This window comes from Camelus ferus, chromosome 2, assembly GCF_009834535.1.
Source record: "Camelus ferus isolate YT-003-E chromosome 2, BCGSAC_Cfer_1.0, whole genome shotgun sequence".
Taxonomy (NCBI): domain Eukaryota; kingdom Metazoa; phylum Chordata; class Mammalia; order Artiodactyla; family Camelidae; genus Camelus; species Camelus ferus.
The window spans coordinates 23,017,429-23,034,839 of record NC_045697.1 but is presented as its reverse complement, the minus strand read 5'-3'; positions in this window follow the sequence as shown (position 1 = coordinate 23,034,839).

Sequence of the window (17,411 nt, the reverse complement as noted above, 5' to 3'; positions counted from 1 at the left end):
ATGAAATCCAAGGTTACAAAATTGCTCTGAATTGATCTCTTATGATTTTTCAAACCAAGCATTTGAAAGTTTTGCCCAAAAGGAAATAAATACTGTGGGGAAAAAAAAAAAAACCTCAGAGCTTTGGGAAAATTTTTTTTAATTTTTAAATCATGAATGTTTATGTTCACCGAGATTCAGTCTTTGGCTAGTTTTCCTTACTCTAAATAGTTTGAGAGACTAAACCATTTTTACAGCTTCCAATTTACTTCTATATGTACATTACATATTAAATATAAGACATATTATATTAAAGTATATACCTATATGTGCACAATTAGGGCATTAAAGTATGTATCGCTGCTTTAATTATTGTTTCCAAATGCCATATTTTCACTGGGGTTGTTTGCTATCCTCTAACTATGGCACATCTTAACCAACCTCTTCCTCCCATTTTGACTTTTCTATTTCTGTTAATCATAATAGTCATTTAAGTTCAAAATTACTTTTTTCATAAAGCTCTCTCTTTCACTAACTTTACCCCCTTGTCTGATAAACCTGCAACATTAGATTCTCTCTATATGAAACACTCTTTGATGCAAAGCAAGTTACAAATAAGTAAAGAAGCAAATGCATACATCAATAAATAAAAGCAAAATTCATTTCCATATCCTAATAAAGAGGATTAAAAGCTTTTTGTAAATATATTCTCTTGATGAACCCTTCATAGTGACGTTTATCCATCACTTTCATCCTGGTCACACTTGCTTCACTCTAATTCAGAGCATCGCACCCAACCAGTCAAGTAAAATCCTCACCTCCTTTCTAAGCGGCACTCTATAGCCCTACTGATGTGTTCATCTTACCACGAAACAGAACAAGGCAGTCAAACAAAACAAACAAAAAAGAAAACAAAGCAGCTGAAAACGATAGCAACACAAACAAAATCTTTATTTTGGCCTCTGTAAAGTGTCCGGCAACTTGGCGCCTTGCTGATTCTAACCCCAGATTGTTTTTTGGACTTTATATTGCTGTCACACTTGCAGTTCTACAACTAACTGTGCTTTTTATTTCCCTGCTCTTCAGTCTTCGTACATACAGTTCACTCTGCTGGGCGCAACCCTCAGCCATCTCCCTTCTCTCCCTCAACCATCAACTCACTAAGTGATACTCATCCTTCAGTTCTCAAGTTAGAGATGGATTTCTCTTCACATCCTTGTAGAAACAGTTACAGATTCAATTCAGTACCACTTCGTATCTCAGTACATTTAGTTTGTTGTTGTTTTTTCCCTCTTATACACTTCATTGAAACTAATTGAAGGTGCTGATTAACATTTTTATCTCACTGTTGCATTACGCATATATACTAATTTCATGCTTCAAACTAAATTCAGTGACAAAGATTATCCAGCTGGTGTCCTACCAGCTAATTTTCTGCTGAAGTGTTTCATGTGATTCAGACTGTTCTATCTGTCCTTCATGCCTGTGTTTTCCACACATACTACAGAAAAATATTTACCATTGAAACCCTTCCCTTATTTCTCTATACCTCAGAAATCATCTCTATCCTTGGATTCAGAACCATACTATCTCCTGCTTGAAATTTTCTCTTAATCACCATAATATGGTGATCCACACTTCTATTCAGTTAAAAGTTTTTACTCCTGAATTATATTTATATTTTCAGATGACTGTGTGTTTGTCTTCACATAAATTGCCACCTATTTGTGGTCAAACACTGGGATATATAGACACATTTTGTGTTGTTTTTCTGATACCACAAACAAAACTGTGTAAGGTCATTTCACTTAGTATATGATCAATATAATTTTCTTGATTTTTGAAAGTTTATATTTAACTTTTTTCAAGTTAATATAAACCATCTACTTGCATTCATAAGGGAGCAACTTATATTGAAGAAGCCCGCTCCCTGTAGATACCTAACAACTAGATATGTTTAACAAACATATAAAACATAAATGTGGTAAGCATGAGAATTATCATGATTTATTGTATAAGTGCACTTTCTGGGCTGGTGTGCAGGGAAAGAAAAGTAAAGCAAAGAAAATGATCTTGCTGAACAGAGAAGAGACTAGGATTCAGGGAGACAGAAGTAGCTGGAATTTGCAAAACAAAGTACCAGAGAAAAGATACTTATACAAAGACAGAGCCTGAGAAATATGTATGATCCTCTTGGTAAGTGAGAACCCTGTTCACTGCATAAGTTTTTCCTACTTTGCTGCAGGTGACAACAGCAGAAACTAGAACTACAAACAGAAAATCTGCAAATCCATCAGGGCTAATTTCAGCGCAACTCTTTATAATGACACTCCCATAATAAAGGAAAAATCCAGGACAAATTCTGGATTTAGGCCACAAGTGTGACCTCAGTTTGTCAGTGCAAGAGAGGAAACATGCTCACCTATAACAGTATAAACCTCAAGGTGAGTAACAGTGAGAAGAGGCTTAAAAAAGCAGAGGAGGGGTTGAGGGAGGGGAAGGGGAGAGGAGAAACAAAGAGAAAGAGGAGAAAAAGAATAAAAACACCATATGAGAGAAAGAAAAATCTAATATTTAGATGCCATAATGTAGACAAAGCCTCTAGAATGGGTGCAACATCACTGCTTTTTTTAAGTCAAATTAATTTTGTGCTGCTATATGGAAATCTACTATAGAATTAGATAAAGAAAAGGAAAAAAAAAAAGAGAGCCTGTGATCAGCAAATAGTTTTTGGATTATGTTGAATTGAATCCAATTTTAATAAAGGGAAATGGCAAGGACCAAACAATGAAGTAACTGCATATGAACAGCAACAAAGGAAATGGTAAGGTTTGCTTCATAATAAGAGTTGCTTTTAAACATTGGAAAGGAATGAATTAAACTTACACTAAGGGCCATCCGGGGATTTTACAAAGGGAAAAGTGAAGCACTAAGAGGATCAATTGTAACTTCACATAAGTAATATGTTTTTAATAGAAAAATTGTTTAAAATAATATGTACTGCATGGAATGCAATACAATTTTAGTAATTAATGTATCCATTTATTTCTGTGTCTGTTAACAGTTATGAAATGTCAACTGGTAGGCATGATGAAAAAAATTGAATAGTTCTGACCCTCCAGAAACTTATTGTTTAGTGAAGGGATATGAACACACAAACATATTCAAAAATGGAAATTAAATTTGTGATCAGGAGAGTAAGCACACTTTGTAGCCACATGGCCTGGTGTCAATTCCAAGCTGAACCACTTATTTGCCTCTGGAGAAGTTAAAAAAATCCTATGAGCTCCTACGTCTCATCTCTATACCTGGGATAATAGAATTTATTATAAAATAAAATGGTGAAAGTGTAATGTATTTTGCACAGAGACTGGGATATAGAAAGCAAAAATCAGTACCTATTGTCTGGAAGAGAGAACCACTGAGTTGAATCTTGAAGGACGAGGAAAATTGAGCAAAGGTAAAAAGCATTTTAGGCAGAGGAAGTACCGTGGGCAGAGGCGTGGAGGAATGAGAGCTTATGTTGCCTTGAGAAATAAGACATATTAAATTATCAGAAAACTGTGGAAAGATCATCTATACCTGTAACTTAGATGTAGTCTTTTATAACAGCCTATGGGTATAAAACGAAGCTTTCACAGCCAGTCATCTCCTGGTATACGCAGAGGAATGGTCCCAGGACCCTCTGCGGATTTCAGATGCTTAAGTCCCTCATATACAATGATGTAGTGCAATGAATGCAGTCAGCTCTCCACATCCTGGACCTGGAACGAGCAGACATGGAGGGCCAGAGGGGCGAAAATATAGGCTACAATTTAGGCAAGTTATATGGCAACATGGAAGAGTTTCCTATTACAGTATTAGCTTAATGTGTTGCTTAACTCCGATTATCAACGGTGTGTTCAGTTTGCAAAGCAAACGTTGTAAAGGGATATTAGCCGAATCGTGAGACACTTTAGTATCTTTCAGGAAATCTTAAACACAGTTATGAAATCATACTTGGTATGAATACTGTGTGTATTATACAGGCTCACCAAATAATTATACTTTAAGAGTAGGACAATTGGTATAACTTCCATAATGCAGGTTTAAAACCAATTCAAGAACTCACCCATACAATGAATAATTAATTTATAGCACTTACTACTTTAAGCTAACAATTATTATAATAATAACCACCATTTCCTATGAGATTACTATATAATTATTTAACGATACACAGTTATATATGTTTATACATATCTGTGTGTGTTTGTGTGTGTGAATGACAGTAGTAACTCAGTATGAAAATAACCTCTTGCATATTTAATTTCAATATTGGAATTGGGTATAATTCCATGAATTCAAGTACTCTTTACCTTGTTCACTGCTCTATTCTTATTGCTTCAAACAGACCCTGGATTTTTGCAAGTGCCAAGAAATACTTGCCGAATGAACAGCTCAATTATATGAAGAGAATCCATCCCTTAATTCACCCTAAGTCTGATCCAGGATGACAGTTCCCAAGTTCCCACCAATGCAGAATTAATGTGCAAATGATGCCCTATGTTCAGCTTAAATTCCTGCTGCGTTTGGGAAATTGGCAGAAGATAAACTTTTCTACATTAAATTTATATGCATTCCATAAAATAGTATCAATTTTAAATTCTAACCTAGAAATTATTTCTGGACCCACAGGATCAACTCAATGTAGTTTTTAAAATATTTCAATATGATGTTATCCATCTCCAGTGTAACACTGTCTCATGTAAGTTGAAGTAAATTTGAGAAAGAAGGGATGAATTGAGTATTGCAGGTCAAAGGAGGTCATGTGACTAAATTACAAAATAATAAATATGTGAGAAGCTCTGTATTGTAAAACATCCTAGTCCAATCGATTTAAGAAATGAGCTGTTGATTTCAGTGGCAGTCTTCTAACTGAAGTGGTCCTCCTCTGATGAGGATCAAAGCTACACGGGTTTTACTTAACACTGCTGTCTCCTGACCCTTGCAGAACTCTTGATTGCAATCATTACACTGTAGAATTACAGGCTTAGTGAACATGTATTTCCAGTGTATGGTCTGGATGTTTTTACTTTCTTCCGGTGTTTATTACTAGATAAAAATCCTGATAAGAGGAATATAGTCTGAGGAGACTTCCATGAGTTAGTTGGAAAGAGGTGTTCGGAAGTCCATGGGAAACGGAAGAAAGATACAGAAATTTGGGCAATTTTTTTCTTTCTTATACCATTTTAGATATGTATACAAAACTATAATGCAAAAATATGTTTGCAATGCAAAAAAATTTTTCCTTTCTTGCTATATATCTTTCATATATAAGGAATAGGATAAAATGCTTAAAACCTAGAATGATTTTAATTATATATATATTCTTTTGGGGAAAGGGAAAAACCCACACGTCTCACCTGAACTGGGATCTGAGGAGCCATGAGTGGTTGCTGAATTGTGCCAGGCTGGGCTTTTGTCTATATGCTGATGAACAGCATCCCCCAGAAAGGCATAATTAAGAACTGAGAGATAATAGTCTAAAGAGTAAACGAGGAAATGGGATGGTTTGTGAGTTCGGACAGCCAAAGGTATGCATTGGATTCTGAAATAAAATCTCTACAAAGGAAGGCATCAAAAGAGAGTAGATTCAGAAGGATAACCAGAAGATAAACTAAGGCAAAGTTAAGATAGTGATAGGCAGTGGAGCGTGGTATTTTTCACAGAGTGCTCATGACTTTACCAATGTCCTACCAAAAGATGTACTCTCGTTCTATGAACTCCTTCAGAGAAAATAAATCAAGCTTGTCAATAAATGGGAGAAAATATTATGTTCCCCAAACTAAGTGAGGTAATAAAGGGATAAGAATTGTTTCACCTACAAAAAAAAATTGGAAATAAAAAATACTTAATGGGCAAGAAGGGCCAGTCAGTGTCATAACAAATCACCTCACACATTGTTTGATTTCCATGAAAGCACTGTGAAAAATTAGCTTCTGTGGTTTCTGTTAGGTTGACTGTCTTTTATTTGTTAACTCAGAAGGAGGCATCACTGGTTTTGGATGTGAAATTGAGATTACCTCTCTTTGGCTAATGATTAAGATCTCAAGTAGTGTGAACACAGAAATAGCTAAAGAAAAGTGGGCATTTTTATTATTTTCATAAGACTAAGGACATTTTAAGATTCCATTCCTATAGTAATGAAGCCCTGAAACTGAGACACTGATTGACCATGTGACATTTATTTTCATGGTGCCAAGCTGACATTGTGAGAATACACTATGTGTATAATAAACAGAAATAACTAGTAATAGGAAAGTAACCAACCTAATAACCTCCTCTAATTTTATAGAAGAAGCAAAATAACCAACCAGCCAACCAATCAGCTAAACAAGCAAACAAAATACCTTTGTCCCATTGGGGAGGAACCAATGGATTTCATTCAACCAGTTGGGGATGAATGCTAATCTGACCTCCAGTGGAGGCTGAATTTGAGTGGTAGACTCTGAACATCCCTGTGTTTAACAGTCGCTGTTACAAGTTAACATCTTGTAAAGGACTCTTATAGTCCATGGCATATAAAAATTTATAATCTGGCTTTCAAATTAATTTGTAAAGTATCTACACCACTGAGCTCCAGAATAGATCACTGAATTAGCAAAGACCCTTATCCTCACAAAGCTTAATATCCAACTAATATTTTCTATCTTGTCTTATATTTACTCTAATGAACAATGAAAGCTTGGTTGGGCATAATAATAACTTTAAAATGATGTAAAGAGGTCTAAAATGTTTTATCTTTTTTCCAGGCAATACAAATTAGAAAGTGAAATGATCACATGAAAACTAGGAAGATGTAATTCACGAACATGTTTCAGTGAGAGTTCAAGTCAGTGCAAACCTTGTGTAATATTTTTGTATTTCACTCCTGATTATATTATTTTGGGTGTTAGCTAGTCTAACTCTCTTTCCCATCTTTTTTTCTGGCCTATATACATCAATGCACTTGTTACTACCAGCATGATTATATGTTATTAGCTTACTTATGCAAAAGCTGTCAGATCTACCCTAGCATACAAGCTCTATAAGGTCAGAGAGGTGTGTTTTCTTCTTGACTATTTTACCAGGGCCTAAAATATTATGGAGGTTGGGTATTTTTTGACTTGGATAAATTAATATGCTCAAGGCATATAAAATTTTTACTTTTTAACATTAACACCCACTTCATATTTTGAGGTAATGTACCATTTTATGAATTGTGGTAAGAAGGAGGACCTATATTCCAATTATGGAAACTTAAGATTCCAGATTGACCTTCTTGGCCCATGAATCTAGATGCCCAGTTTCTTAGCCCAGGACTTTTTTTTTGAAATGAAAGGAAATAACAATCGTAGGGTATTTGAAAAATCATTCCCTCTGCAGAGAAAATTATTAATTGTCCACAGTGGTGTCAGTGGTGCTGAGGTTCTGGCAGGGTCATCAGTGGCCAATGGCATCAGCTGTGGCTGCAGAGTGACCTGCCATTGTCCTGCTACTTAGACATCACTGACTTCTGTGCATTTCCTATATCTGACTCTGTATACTCTAAAATTGTCTACCTTTTTAATAAAGATAGATGTATCATTTAGAACAAGGAACCCTGGTTGCTATACATAATCTATAGGAATGTTGAGGCTTCAACTTTTGGAAAGTATGATGCTGATTTTATTTCTTTTGGCTGTATACCCAGACATGGGACTGCTAAATCATATGGTAGCTCTATTTTCAATTTTTTGAGGAATCTCCACATTCTTTTCCATAATGGTTGTACCAATTTACATTCCCAGCAGTGTACAAGTGTTCCCTTTTCTCCACATCCTCATCCACACTTATATTTTGTCTTTTTGGTAATAGCCATTCTAAGAGGTGTGAGATAATACCCCATTGTGGTTTAGATTTGCTTTTCCCTAATGATCAGTGATGTTGAGCACCCCTTAAGGTACCTACTGGCCATTTTTATGTTGTATTTTGAGAAATAGCCATTTGCAGCATTATTCACAATTGCCAAATGCAAAAATAACCTAAATGTGTGTTGACAGGTGTGAATGGATAATGAAAGTAGGACATACATACATATATATGATGGCATATGTGTGTGTGTGTGTGTGTATATATATATATATACACATATATATAGATCAAATATTATTCAGCCTTTAAAAAGAAGAAAACTCTGTCACTTGCTACAACATAGATGAATCTAGAGGACATTATGCTCAGTGAAATAAGCCAACACTGAAGGACAAATACTGCGTGATCTCACTTATACGTGGAATCTAAAAAAGTCAAACTCATAAAAGCATAGTGGAATGATGGTTGCCAGGACCCACGGGATGTGGGAAATGGGGAAATGTTGGTCAAAGAGCACGAAAGTTTAGTTATGCAAAACGCATAAGTGCTGGAGATCTGATGTACAGCATGGTACTGATGGTGAGCAACACTGTGTTGCACACTTGACATTTTCTAAGAAGATACGTGTTAAATCTTCTCACCACATATGCACACACACAAGGGAAACTAGTGGTGATGCGTAAGTTATTTAGTTTGATCATAGTGATTCTGGCACAATGCATCCATGTATGTAAAAAAACATTAAGTTGCAAACCTTAAACATATCTCAATAAAGTTGTCAAAAAAGTTTGATGTGAGGAAATATTTCTTTCTACATTCTTTTATATGATGGCTATTTCAGGTCTGTGTCTCAAAAATTATTCCATGTTTACCAAATATCAAGGCTAGCACATATCTCAAATAACTAGAACAATCATTTATTGCCTACTGTCTACAGAAGTCTGTGTTAAAGGCTTTTCAAGGAATAACTCCACTCAGGATATTACATAATATCTCATTATTAGCCTCCATTTTGTAGGTGAAAAGAATGAGATCTAGAATGAACAGATAAGATTACGAAATTGGTACTAGAATTTTATTCCAGATTGTCAATACACCTGATGTAAAAAAACGTATGAAACCATGCAATGATTCTAAGGATGTCTCCATGGCAACAGAGCTTTCTTGGTCTCTAAAATTTTACAAATCTCAACACATGAAATATCATAAAGCAGGGAGTAAATAAAATCACATTTTGTCCTAGAAGTTTTTAGTAGAGTTTGTTTTCTCTGAAATCTGGATATCAATATCATAGGTCACGATTCTGAAGCTACAAGTGGCCAGGCCCCCATTCAAACCTATGAAGTTGGGGTGGACACTTGAGTTGCTATAACTTCTCTGTATGGTTTGGCAAAATAAAATAATTCTCAAAATAAGTATAGCTCACAATCCTGCTTTCACTCAAATACATTATTACTGTCCCGATTTTTTAGCAGATTTTTGACGACTTGCTGAAGTTGTACAGGTGATGGAAAGAAGACACAGATTTTTATCCAGGACAGCCACGTGCAAAGTTCTTTCCTACCAACCACTCTGAGGAAGACATTATTACTTCCATTTTAGTTATAGTTGTAGAAGCTTTGAGGAAGTTGCCTGAACTTCCAAAGTGTATCAGTTGTGAAGCCTCAATTTGATCACACGTCTTTCTAACCTGAGCCCACACACTTGTAATTCACCTCCAGGGAACAAATTCTGATGACCTCCACCCCCACACGACATTCTTCTACCCTCTACTGAACAGCATAACCATCTGAAAAAGTACTTCAATTAAATCTTCAAATCCTGGCATGTATAAATTTTAAAATATGATAGGAAGTTTTTTTTTCCTCATTTAAAAATTGAAACCGACTCAGACTCAGACTTGATGGATGTGAATTCAACAGCTTATTATTTCTTTGAGGCTATTTTCTTCCTAAAAGTCTTGTCACTGTTGAAACAGAGCAGAAACTCACAAAATGCTGACATTAAACAAAGGGAGCCAATTTCCAAAGAAGACTGTTTAAATATTCTGAGGTAGCATTTTCCTATCAAAGTGTAGAATTTAATTTTAATCCATAGCATTTAGTTAGAAGGATAGAAATGTGCAGTACTTAATACTAAGGTTAAGGACAAGTGAAAACATAATCTTGGAAAATTCTGAATTGATGAATTAAACCATTCATGTATTCCTTCATTAATATCACAGCAATTGCTTCTGCTTTCATTCATTTTTTTCTTTTTCTTTTAAATAGTTTGGTTTCAGTGGTTAAAGAAATATTATATTGAACATACTTGATAACAATGTCTAGCATAAAGTAAATGCTCAATAAATATTAGCTATTATTATTTTATTAGCCCTTATTGAAGCATATATTAGCTCTGCTGAAAGCTAAAGCCCTTAGAGTTTTATGATTGATAACATAATATTACTGTAATAATAGGAATACCATAATAAGTAAATAGAAGAAGACGTAACAGAGAAAATGAAGCTTGAATTAAGCCAAAGATATTCTGAAACTCTTTATATAACCAATATTGTAAGCCATTATAAACTGGAGTCACTTTTATTTGTGGGTCAGGTCTGTTGAATATTAATATGTAATTAATTCCCTGAAACTTGGTTCATTAATCCACAGAACGACAATGATATTTCTGGAATGGCATTGTCTTAAGGTAGATCCATATGCTCCTTTGAAACAGAAGAAGGGAAAAAGAATGGAAGGAAGGAAGGAAGAAGGAAGGAAGGGAGGGAGGATGGAAGGAAAGGAGAAAAATGTTCCTCCACTTCAAAATTTATCTTACGGGACTCCTACTGATTTAATAGCTGAAGTTTTTCTGCTATACTTTTGTCTTAATTTTTTATCCTGTAGTCTTCTTAGGAAGGTTTGGATCAGTAGCAATAGACTTAAATTCTATATGTGCCCTTTTTCTACCTCAGTTCAGCCAGATCTCCTGACAGAAGTATGAACTATTGCAATTTTAGAATTTTAGAATATGGAATAATTTTCATGTTGTGAGTTAGAGTTTTTGATCCATCAAAAAAAGCAACATATTGAAGAACTAAACTGTATATTTCAAAAGCTAATGATGACAGTCAACATAACTATTTAAAACCCAGCTGGTACCCTACTATTTCAAATGGAGGAGTTTTGATAGGGTTTACTCACATATAAACCTTAGTCTCCCTTGATGATTTTATTTGTATGATTAACCTGTAACAACCTCCACAGTTTGAGACAAATTGAAATACAGACAAGCATCAGTGATTAGACAATAGAAACAATTTAAGTTGCAAGTAAAGTAAATCTATGTAGTATTTATAGATACTCAGCGATTACAAACATATGAGATAATTACCCTTACAGATATTTTCAAAGATGTAAAAAAAAATTGTTGCTTAAATATTTTTCCAAAAATGAATACAGGTAAAAAATCTGTTAGTTGAAAATATGAGCTGATACTCAAAGAACTGCAACTGTTTTGAACTTTCTTACCTATTCATTTACTGGCAGAATGATTCTTTATCCCTTGAATATTCCTGCCTCCAAATGATGCGTGCCTCGTGGTCTGTCTGTTGCTATCACTTCCCTCCTACCTGGTTATTTAGCACAGTTTCAAAAACCAATTCATTTTGTCCTTGAAGAATTTCTTCTACTTGTCTTGCTTACAAAAAGTCATTACAGAGTACTTTGGAATAATCCCAGATTTTCAGATATAATGAGAGAGAACAGGTGCACAGAGAATGAGAAGAATTCATTATGCACATTATTGTTGTTTTTTTTTTTATTTTGGAATAGGGTGAGTCTAATTCGTTAGATCCATCAAAATAAAGCCTAGTATCATATTAAAGGACTTACCACTACATATTTTTAAAGATGGAGAAAAAAATCTGGATGAGTGAGTCAAGCAACAAACTAGAAGCATATGCCTGTGAAGTATTATCTGTGTATTTACTAACTGGTCTTGTGACTTTGGAATGTGACTCAGTATTCTGGACTCCATTGCTCTTAATGTGCTCAGTAGGAAGAAGGAATTCAAACATATGTGGTGAATGAAAATGAGCTAATAAGCCCAAAATTCTAGTTTCAATTAAAGTACTGTGATTAAGTAAACAATGATGAAGTTTGCTATGTGGAAGTAAGTTTTTTAAAATTATGCATATATGAGTATATTGAAGAATTTGTGTTTTTTAATAATCGCAATGACTAAATTAAGTGTTGTATCAATATGTATACCAAAAATAAATACAAAATATTTTATTCAGTATATCAGAGACAATATAAAGTTATTTTGGTACTTGTAACTGAGTTGTATATTTATTTTACAAAGTAACCTAAAAGTTTAAAACTAGCTTATGTATTAAAAAGTCAGATGTGCAGACCATTCACATTATTAAGAAAATATTGTCTATTATTATTTTCCTTCAATGTATACCCATAATTTTATATTACATTTTCAGAAGGTTTGCTATCATTTACAATGTTGATGGTAGTGATGATGGTGATGATGTCAACATTTATGTAGGGTGAACTGTATGCCTGGGTCTGTGCTTGGCATGCAATATATCACTGAGATACTTCACTGAGTATAATAAATATGTTTTAAAAACTTTAAAGGAGGATACATTTCATGCTAATGTTATTAGTCAGTTAGAAAACATTAGAGATGATTATCTTGGTACCAGAAGAGAGTTTTGTACTGAAGGTAAGAGTGTAAGAGCTTAAACTCTTAGGTTAAACTTGTAGTTTGGAAAAGAAAACAAAAACAAAAAGATGGTTTATATGGAGCCAGTAACAACACCAATATTTTGGTGAAGGATAAAGAATGAAGCCCCTGAACAAAAGATTGAGAAGATGTTGGCACCAAGGAGAGAGTGTTATTTGAGAATAAATGAGTAATCAATATGTGAACTATGTTCAAATATTAAGGATTGAAAAGTGTTCATTTGATAGAATGACAGACTAATTGGGTGGATATAAGATTGCAGTGGGGATAAAAATGGAATAAAAGTCAGTGTGAACAATGATGCAAAATTTTTGACTTTGAAAGGAACTTTTCAAGGTAAATCAGAGTAAGTCAGAACCAGGAAATGAAACAAAAAATACAGGGTTGAAAGAGTTTGATTTTAGAAGAGAAAATAATTGAGGCACACTTAGATGCTACTGGAAAGATGCTGGGAAGAATGAGAAGCTACAAAAAAGTCATTCATTTTTAAGGCAAGATATCTGAATTGCAGGGGTGGAGAATGGTATCCATTAGAGCAGTGGTTCTCAACTGGGAACCATACCTGCCCCCAACCCCCACCTTCTAGAAGCACTTCAGATTGTCACAACCAGGAAGCCATCAAATGACATTAATGGTAAAAGACTGTAGAATAAAGACACCTACAAATAAATTTTAAAAAATAGAAGAGTAGTTAAGAAAATATATAAAGATTGACAGGTGATACTTAAAGCCAGTTGAGGTTGTTAACTATGAATTTACTGGAAGTTTATATGTATTTCAAAACTACCCAGAAATCCTGATGGGTGATTTAAGAAGACTGGTTGATAGGGTCCCATTTGAAGACTTTTTTACAGGCATGAAATAGAAGGTGAGGCTAGGTAAGAGTAATCATACCATAAAGTTAAGCCATATGGATGGTGAATTGAGATAAAGATACGGATGAAAGGTGGAAAGAAAGACAAGTCAACAGACTGGTATCAATCTGGTATATTGGGATTAATGGGTGACTATTATTATTTAAAGTTTATTAGCTTTTTGATAATGACTCTTTAGATTGTGTTATACTTCCAAATGATTTTTTTAAATTATATGATTTATTAGTGATTTGGCTCATTTTGGTCATTCATATCATTTTCCCAATGACTCATGACATATTATGAAATTTATATTTTATATACATTATATACATTTTATATGATATATTTTAATCATAATACAGGAATAAATTCAATCAAGTTTGGTAAATACAGTCTTTAGCACATTTGTCTATACAAATTACTCAAATACATTTTGAATATTCATATTACAAAATTAATATTTGTCAAAAAAGTTAAATAATAGAAAGAGAAAAACAAAATCAAATTTTGAGAACAGGGAAGTTTTTTCTTTCTTTTTCATCTTCTTAAAAATTGCAATTTAAGTGACAAAGAAAATTTGAATAACATATACCTGGGATTGTCAGGCAGGAGGAGGGTATTGAGATAGGAAAGCACTGACTGTATTCAAATATTCTGGTATATTGTCCTTCAAATTTTTTTTTGAGGGTTGACTATCACTTGCACTTTCATTCCAGAAATATTTTCTCAGCACCTGCTAGGTCCTTGGGGTGTGCCAATGAACGTGAAACAGAAAGTGCCTGCCCGAGTAGACCTTCTACTCTAGCCAGGGCAGCATGTGATAAACAAATACGCAGTTGGATACATAACATGGTATCAGATATGATGAATATTATGAAGGGAAATGAAACAAGCTAAGGAGACAGAATATGACAGAGTGGGGCCTGCTGTCTTAGATTGGTGGCCAAGGAAGGACTTTCACTGAGTGGACATCTGAAGAGAAATCTGATTCCCGTGTGTTGAAGATGAGAAATAAGAAACTGTTTGTAGACTCACATGGTAGTTTCTTTTAGTTTTTGCCTATAAAACTACAAAGCTCTACTTTATAAAGCTATACTTTATACTATACTTAACTTTATTAAGCTATACTTTACTTTATAAAGCTATAAAGCTCTACTTATCTAGAGCCACAACTTGATAGTGTCTTTTTTAACATTAAAAAAGGACTACTACTTTAGGAATCGTTAACAAGAGGCATAACGGTTATCATTTAATTATTTGATTTTGAAATTTAGATTACTCTAAGTTAATGGAAGAAATTGAAAATACATATATTTAAATAGATATTTTAAACTATGAGACTGGGCAACATACATTTGGTAGATGTTTTAGATGGTAGACATAGTTTTTCTAAGTGTGTACAATTTCTTTCTCATAATAGACATCACAAAGAGTGTGTGTGTGTGTGTGTGTGTGTGTGCACTTTCCAGTTTTCCTTCTTAGTACTTAAAACTTTTCTTCGGAAATTCTAACTGCCATATTTAATTTTTAACACCCAGTAAAAGTGTCTGAAAAGTGATACCCATTAGAGAAAGAATGGTAATCTGATGACCGTGCTAGCAGGTGGTGCGGTAATGAATTCTCTTTACGGAAAAGAACATTCTTAACTCTCATTTGTCTTGAGAGTTCCATTATATGAAGAGAAGTGAGATTAATCCTCTCTCTAAAAAGGAAACTATTGTTAAATAATTCTTAATCTCCAGAAATAGCATCTGTATTTAGGACTATTAAATAAAGCAAAAAACAAGAATAAGTAAATAAATTTAAAAGCTTATCACACTTCCAAAAATAATGTTCTGCATATAATCAAAACATTTTTCCCTTTTCAGTGAATCCGGTTTGTAGCCAAAATGTCTGAATACACATTGTTCTGTAACAGAAAGGAGATGAGGAAAACTAAGAGAAGGCTCAGGAGACTGCACAATGGAATACATTATACAGAAGAGCTGTCTCTGGCCAAGTGGAATTAATTACGTATGGGAGGTATAATATAAAAATGATAAGATTGTTCATTTGAAAAAATATATTTTATTGAGTGATTACTGTGTGCAAAGTAATGTGATAGCTACCACCAATACATTGAGATACGGTTCCTGTCTTCATAAAGTATATATTTCTAAGTGCAGATAACTTGAACAAATTTATGAACAAATTCTATTTATATTTAAAACATCATGATGGTCCTAGTCTAAAAACTGAATTATAGAGAAGGTTGTGCATGTGTCTGGGGTAGGTGGCGGGGACCAGTAGATCTCTGGAAGGTAGATAAAAGATGTTTATTACAAGCTAAAAAGGCTAGGTCCCTGGACTAGTATAATGGAATCAAAATGGAAGGAAGTGCATGGATTAGAAAGATATTTTTGAGGACTTATTCATGATTTATGGAGTTAATGGAATTTCAAAGATACTGAGGGGTCAGGGATGAATCCTAGGTTTTAAGTTTGAATATGAGGTATGTGGCTATGCTTTTGATTAAAATATGGAAGACAGAAGGAAACAGGCAACTATTTGGGGGATGAAGGCAAGTGTGGTTCTAGCTTTGAAATATACAGGGTGACTGAGAGGAAGGGCTGGGAGGAAATGGAGTAGGGAGCTGGATCTTTGGAAGAGGAACTCCGGGGGTACATGGCTAGAAACTGAAAAGCTTTTTCCTGATATGTGACTGATGCTTAGCCATTTGGTTTCCAGGATCACCTGCGGAGTCACTCAAGGGCACAATGTTCATTCTAAGGACCTACCAAACCAAAAGTAACCAGTCTCGTGAGGGTATTAATTAGGAATGGGAAAAGCTGGCAGCTCTTAGGCAGTTAATCCCCTTGGAGCCAGCTGTGAGCTGTACTGTGAAAGGTGTTTTCAAAGAGGCTGCTGTTAGAAAATCTTTTCAAAATATTGAAATCTGAGCTCGGGTGATTTGAATAGCAAAACTTTGCCTTAAGACCTGTCACTTTTGTGTTACTACTCTCTAACGAGTCCAGGGTTCAGTAGATTAGCCAGAATGCACTTTTGGGAAAATAATTACTCGTTAAAGTCAAGATAACACAAAGGGTTTAAAGGAGTTTATTTCTCAGTATTATTTCTACTCTTATTTCACATTTGTTTCAAGTTTCAACTTGTATGGACTGCTCATAAAACAACTGACTTTTATGAACATACAGCTCCTTCCTGTTCTTCCAAAACCTGCATAACAAAAACTCAGCCACCTGAGGCTCCTGCAGGCAATATCAAAGACTGAGCGTCCACTTCAAATGCCCTTACACTTTTATCCATTAGGTTATATTCTCGCATCTCTAAACTCTCTCCCAGGGAGCCTTTCTTGTCTATGCGGTCAAAAGGGAAAGATCATAGAACTTTCAGAGCACCAGCATCCTTCATCTTCCTGAATCATCTGTTTCACCAGAATAGGGATTTATACAATAGAATCTGCTTTCACAAAGCATGATCTCAAAACACGGCTAAGCTCACCTTAACAGTAAAGCAACTCTCCAAGTTACAGCTAAATAATAAAACATGATATGAAAATCATCTGTCCTCTTCAGCACAGTTTTTACGCAGCCAAACAAGTGGTTAGGACCATGGCTGTGGTTGGCATCTCTCTGAGAATGTATAGCCAAATTTCATTGTTGACGTGAAGTGGAAAAAATAAAATAATTCCTTTTATGTTCTTTTATAAAACTATAATCCATGCAAAATCTCATCTATACCATGTGCTGTCCATCTATTATGGCCTCCATTTTAGCTGTGAGATGGTCCATTTCCTAGATAGATAAAGAAACAGATTCAGATTTTAAACTTGGCTATGCCCCTGCAAAATCTATTCACTCCTCAGCTGAGTTACTCTACTCAAGCTTAATTGCTGGGCATTTAAATGATACTGCTTTAATTCACTTCACTGACAATATGCCTACCTAGTGGGGAGAC